The sequence below is a fragment of the Rattus norvegicus genome, chromosome 3 (assembly GCF_036323735.1).
Source record: "Rattus norvegicus strain BN/NHsdMcwi chromosome 3, GRCr8, whole genome shotgun sequence".
In the NCBI taxonomy this organism is placed as follows: domain Eukaryota; kingdom Metazoa; phylum Chordata; class Mammalia; order Rodentia; family Muridae; genus Rattus; species Rattus norvegicus.
This window is the reverse complement of record NC_086021.1, coordinates 177556760-177562976: the sequence shown is the minus strand read 5'-3', so window position 1 is coordinate 177562976 and position 6217 is coordinate 177556760. Positions and strand designations below refer to the sequence as shown.

The following is a 6217-nucleotide window of genomic DNA, read 5'->3' as shown; positions in this document are numbered from 1 at the left end:
TGTGTCTTCCCTCCAAGGGAACCAGGAGTCTTGGTTTTAACTCTTTGCCTTTGGTTGGCAAGCAGTGGAAATGGTCAGAGTGCAGATATGATGGCAGGAGCTAGTGCAGCCACACTGGGCCATGAGAGAGGCGCCGTAGCGAAGGATAAAGAACCTGGTTTTCTGATGGTGGCGAAGCTGCCCTACTGGCCCCATATGCTTACACAGACTGTCAACCAAAAAAAGACATGTAGGCCTCGCTATTTTCAGATTCCTTTTCAGTAGCTCAACTGTGGGGCTGAATTTACACATTTCCGGAGCTTTCGTAAGATGGCTTCATCATAAGCAGCTGATGCTGGGAAGGAAGAGCCTTCTCCATTCAACCGGCAACTGTGCGCATGCGCACACACGTCTTCCTGCGCCAGGCGTGGGGATGCTGAACAAGGAAGTGTCCACATGGCCCAGATTCCCGCTGCTCCACTCGGGCCAGAACCTGTGGCTTCTCTGGCCTACCAGTATTATTCCCTGACTGTGTCACTGCTGTCTGGGCTGATGCCAGCCCATGCTTATGAGCTGGTAGTCACACCTTGACATATATGCCCTCCCTTCCAGCTGGCCCACTCCCTGGAGGGAGGTCTGCCTATGGCCAGCAAGCCTTGCTAGGATGGCTGTTCCTGGTTGTCAGCTTGACCTCATCGGGAATGAACTACAATCCAGAAATGGAGGGTACACCTTGGGATCCAGATCTTGAGGCATAGTAGCCATGAAAAGCTTAGGCCCAGGCAAGGCAGTGCACGCCTTTAATCCCAGGGGACACAGGCAATCAGATATCTGAGTTCAAGGCCAGCCTAGGAGAGAGCAAATTCCAAATCCAGGTGTGGTGGTACACACCCTTAATCTGGGCCACACCTTGTGCTGGAGACCTACTTACGGACCTTGGAAGAAGGAAGCCTCACTCTCCTTACCCTTGCTTGTGCTTATATGCCCGCACATCTATTTCTACAGAAGACTGGCTGAAACAACTAGTTTCATGGGACTGAGTGACTATAGATCCTTGGACTCCCCATCCACAGCTGCCCGTTGTTGGGTTAGTTGGACTGCAGACTGTAAGTCATCACAATTAATTCCCTTAATATAGACAGACATTCCATAAGTTCTGTGACTCTAGAGAATGCTGACTTCCTCTAGCTGTACCTCCTGCACTCTCTGAGGCAGACAGAATTTCACCTATGGTCAGCTCAACCTCGGCCCACACTATCCCTGTATGTCTCCTCTGCCTGACACCCTAGATGGCCTACTAGGTTTCAAGTTCATCCCCAAGGTCTTCTGCATTGACCTCAGATCCTTCCCCTGCTGATCTTGTAGGCACTGACTTGCCCGTCTCTGAGCTTCCTGATGGTAAAAGACTGGAGGGCAGGAAGGTCCATGTGTCCCCACTGCTAAGTTCCTGAGACTGACTCAGATGTACTCTGAGGGTGATTGGTGAGGCCTGGAAGCCCACCGGTGAAAGACGCTCAAGGGCAGCGGTTCTCCACATGTGGATCATGACCTCTGGTAGGGGGTGTGAAAACACCTTCTCACAGGGGTCCCATATCAGACAGCTTGCACTTCAGACATTTACAGTATGATTTATAAGAGTAGCAAAAGTATAGCTATGAGGTAGCGATGAAAATGGTTTCATGGTTGGGGCCAGCACAACGTGTGTTAAAGGGTCACAGCATTGGGAAGGGTGGGAGCCATTGCTCTAGGGGCGTGCAAACCTAGAAGTTCCTCAGCTGCTTCCTTTGGACATCAAGGCTCCTGTGGCTTCTTCAGCAGGGTGACCCAGGAGCAATGGGGGACGTTGACGCAGATGAACCCACCTACCTCTGGTCACACTTTCCTGAGAAGATTAATTAAAGATACAATACTGAGCTACAGGGTCACTGTCACTGTGGAGGTGACAGATAGAGTAACTTTGTCCAAGGGAGTGAGAGTCAAATGCATTTTTTTGGTGACAGAATGGGAATGCGTCCTGCAGCAAAGACACATAAGGACATCAGAGGCAGCATGGGCACAGTCTCACCTCTGTGGGCTATCTGTATCTTGATATAGTCCCAAGGATGGCATAGCGGCAGTGCCCCCAGGAGCCAGGGAGACTTCCTGCCTGGGCAGGAAGTCCAGCATCATGCTTAAACCAGGAGGAAAGGCTTGACCCAGGAGGCTGAGTCAGAAGAATTACCTTGAGTTTGAGGCTAGCCTTGGCTACATTGAACCATAGAATGGCCCACATATTTACAAGACAACACAGAAGCAGCAGTAGATGGAGGGGTTAAGATATGCTGCAGCCCAGGACAGGGGGACTTGAAAATGCTTCATTGAAGACTCCCGGCCACAGCTGGGGGCCTTTGAAATAATGTGCTTCTCTGGGCTACATAAAGAGATTTGGAGAGAAGAGATGTGGACAGTAAGAAAATTGTTTCCTCCTTGCCCCTCTCCAAGGTCTGGGGTGGGGGTGGGGGTGAACAGGCACAACCCCACTGTGAGGGTCTTGACTGGCGCTGTCCCTGATACTCAGGCAGTTCGTAGAGTTGAGGTGTGTTGGCTTTTGGTTCTGGAAACCAGGGCCAAATGGCTATGTCTGGTGGGGTCTCCTGAGTCATGTCAGTTACTTTTCTTATTGCTATGGAAATACCTGACAAGAGCAACTTCAGGGGAAAGAATTTCTCTTGGCTTACTGTCTAAGAAGCTCACAGTCTAAGGAGCTCACGGTCTATGGAGCTCACAGTTTAAGGAGCTCACAGTTTATGGAACTCACAGTCTAAGGAGCTCATAGTTTATGGAGCTCACAGTCTATGGAGCTCACAGTCTAAGAAGCTCACAGTCTAAGGAGCTCACAGTCTAAGGAGTTCACAGTCTATGGAGCTCATAGTCTAAGAAGTTCTGGCTGGGTTCTATGATGAGAATCCTCCTCTGTCTAGGACACTTGTTCCTCAGCTGGTGGCACTGTACGAAGAAGTTTAGAAGGTGTAGCTTCGTGACAGAAAGTATATTAGTGGGGGCAGGCTTTGAGGTTTCCAAGACTCTCACCACTTCCCAGCTCACTCCCCATCCCTGCCGCCCGGACTTCCTGCTTGTGGTTTAGGATGTGAGCACCCCACTGCTGCTCTCCTCTGCAGGCTGCCTGCTGCCAAGCTCTCCCACCATAGGGGTGGTGGTGTTTTCTCTGTCCTGAAGGGTAAGCTGCAAATAACTTTTTCCTTCCATGAGCAGCCTTGGCAACGGAGTTTTATCACAGCAGCAGAAAAGTAATTAAAACACACAGGGGAGGGCCGGAGAGACGGCTCAGCGGTTAAGAGCACTGACTGCTCTTCCAGAGGTCCTGAGTTCAAATCCCAGCAACCACATGGTGGCTCACAGCCATCTGTAATGGGATCCGATGCCCTCTTCTGGTGTGTCTGAAGACAGCTACAGTGTACTCTCATATATAAAATAAGTAAATCTTTAAAAAGAAAAGGTGTCTCTGTCACCCCTTTTTGTCCCCTTCCCCCACAATAAATGTCTCTCACATAGAACTGCAAACACACACATACACACACACACACACACACACACACACACACACACAGAGGGAGATTTTAAAGACATGAAATGTTATCCATGGCAATGCCATAAGCCCACTGTGGTGATTCAAGCCACCAACATCCCTAACATCGGAGTGGCGTGCAGGACAGCTGGGAGGAAAATGACTCACGGAGAGACAAGCATCCCACCTGCTGTAAAAATACTGCAGCTTAGGTAGAAAACCAGATTCTCGCTTGATTGACAGCTCTTCTGGGGAGACAAAGACAATGTGAGAGACGCGTGGAAGCCACGGCTGTGTCATTTGACAGCCACATCAGGACATGCAGCTCACTGTGGAAATGGAAAATCGTGGCCATAGCCCACAGCCGTGGCCACACTGCTGCTGAGGAGGGCCAACTATGATGTCTGGCTGCTGTGGCAGAAGCCAGGGACACACACCATCACTCTTGTTACTGTGAGGGTATGAAAATCCCCCAAAAGACTCATGAGTTGAAGGCTTGATCTCTTGCTGATGGTGGTATTTTGGAAGGTTCGAGAAACTTTAGGAGGTGGGGTCTAGTTAGAGGAAGTATGTCACCAGGGGTGGGTCCTTGAGGGCTGTCTGTCTTCCTAGGTCATCTCTTCTCTCTCTGTTTCCTGTCTTCTGGGAGACAATGTTATGCCTCACTGCAGGACCATGGGCTGGCCTCTGAACCTGTGAACTAAACGAGAGAATCCCTCTCTTCAAGTTCTTGCATATAGTTTGCTCCCAGCTCCGGAAAGCTCTAGTTAACAGTCACCTGACAGCTAATATCTTCTGTGGTGACTCAGCACACCAGAAGGCAAGGCTCTGAATGAGTCAGGCCCAGTGGGCAGATACCCAATCTGAACATCATGGTGTGTGGACGCCACAGCAGTCTTGGGTACCCACAGGGCATAAATGCATTCCCCAAAGGTGTGTACTAAGGTGGTCACATCCATTACAGCTACCAATAGAAACTGACCTGAGCCACTACCGGTAACTGGGTGAGCTCGCAGCAAAGCAGCTCAGGATGTAGTTCCCAGACAACACCTAGTGGGCAGAGGCCAGAGGTGCTGCCACCTGGTGGGCGGAGGCCAGAGGTGCTGCCACCTGGTGGGTGGAGGCCAGAGGTGCTGCTACCTGGTCGGCAGAAGCCAGGAGTGTTGCCACCTAGAGGGTAGAGGCCAGGGCATGATAAGGCAGTTGGGTAGTCTACCCATGGTGGGTGTATACCAAACTGGACCAATTCTTGACCAAGCATCAGTCTATTAATGTCCTCCAGTAGTGTGAGGGTAAGCAGTCGTGTCCTAGGTGCCCTCTGAGGGTAGATAAAGCTGTACCCAGAAGTCATGGGCTAATACACGAAAATCCCTGTGTCAGGGGTGGACTACCCCTACATGTGCTGTTGGTCAAGGAGGCTCCAGAGACCCCCAAACAACACCAGCAATTACAGTATCTGTTGGCTGCCCACCAGAAGCCTATAGCAAGACCCTATCCCAGAAGATATCACATGCCCTGTTTGTAGGATGTAGAGAAATCAAGCTGGAACTGTCTGGAAGCTTCCTTCCTGTTGGCTAGTTTTTATCATGGGAGAAGGTGCTATGCAGGCTGATGGAGAGACTTGTCCTCAATAAGTTGTGGTCTAACAAGGGTAACTAACCATTAGCTTCCACCAGAGAAACCATACTTGGCAATGGGCAGTGATAATATTAGAGACCCAAGCAAAGGCTTGTGAATAAGTGAATGTTGAGTCCTCAGACATAAGTGGACCATCTGTCTCACTCCCTGTACAGCCCTGGGAGCATCAGGGAGGAAGGGACAGAGAGACTGCAAGAGCAGAGGAGGAACAGAGCGTCGTCAAACACTAACCATGGCACTCTTGAATTCAGCAGCAGGGCTAACCCACACAGGACACTGCAAGATCGAGCCGTTACCATTTCTGTCACTGAGAGGAGAGGGACTCCCAAGGTGTCCTCACCAGCCTCTGAGGAATTGGTTGATAGAGAAGGAAGAGCTGCAGCCACTGGCTGTGTTCATGGAAATAAACCTAATGGAAGTCATCTGGTTACACATGTACACACAGACGTACATTCACAGGCATGCACACGTATGCACCCTCACACATGTACACGCACACAAAAGGAGATGTGGTAGTTTGATAATGGTTCTCATAAGCTCACTGTTTGAATGTTTAGTCTTGAGTTGGTGGAAATGTTTGGGAAGGATTAGGAGGTGTGGCCTTGTTGGGGCGGATGTGTCATGGGGTGGGCTTGGAGGTTTCGAAAGACTCTGTCCAGGCTCTTTGTGGCCCCTGTAATGTCTGTTGATAATCCCCTGCTGGATTACCACCCAGGTCTCTTATCCTTCTCCGGAATCAGAAGTCAGTTCGACAGTTGTGAGAAAAGTCCCTGCCCAAAGGCCACAGCAGGACACCCTAACCCTAATCCAGACCTGCCTCCAAAAATTTCCTCCACTGACAATTTTCTCCTTTGGAAAAATGGGTCTGGATACACATCCCAGCGCCTCCTCCCTAGGGCTGCAGTGGATGAGACTGTCCCCCTGCTGGTAGGAGAGACGATATTCTAAACAGACACTGTGTCTCTCTTTGGCTATCACTGGGTTGGGGCAGGATTCTCAGGCTGGGAGAAGGGAAAGCCTAGAGGCTGGTGCCAG

General features: G+C 50.4%; 1 long non-coding RNA gene across 1 annotated transcript; it reads right to left on the bottom strand.

The window, feature by feature from the left end:
* Window positions 1–1594: 1594 nt before the first annotated feature.
* Window positions 1595–4559, bottom strand: LOC134486482 (uncharacterized). The gene is made up of 2 exons (XR_010065470.1): window positions 3732–4559; window positions 1595–1861 (listed from the first exon to the last, which is right to left on the bottom strand). It is a non-coding gene; the product is annotated as an uncharacterized LOC134486482 (long non-coding RNA).
* Window positions 4560–6217: the final 1658 nt, after the last annotated feature.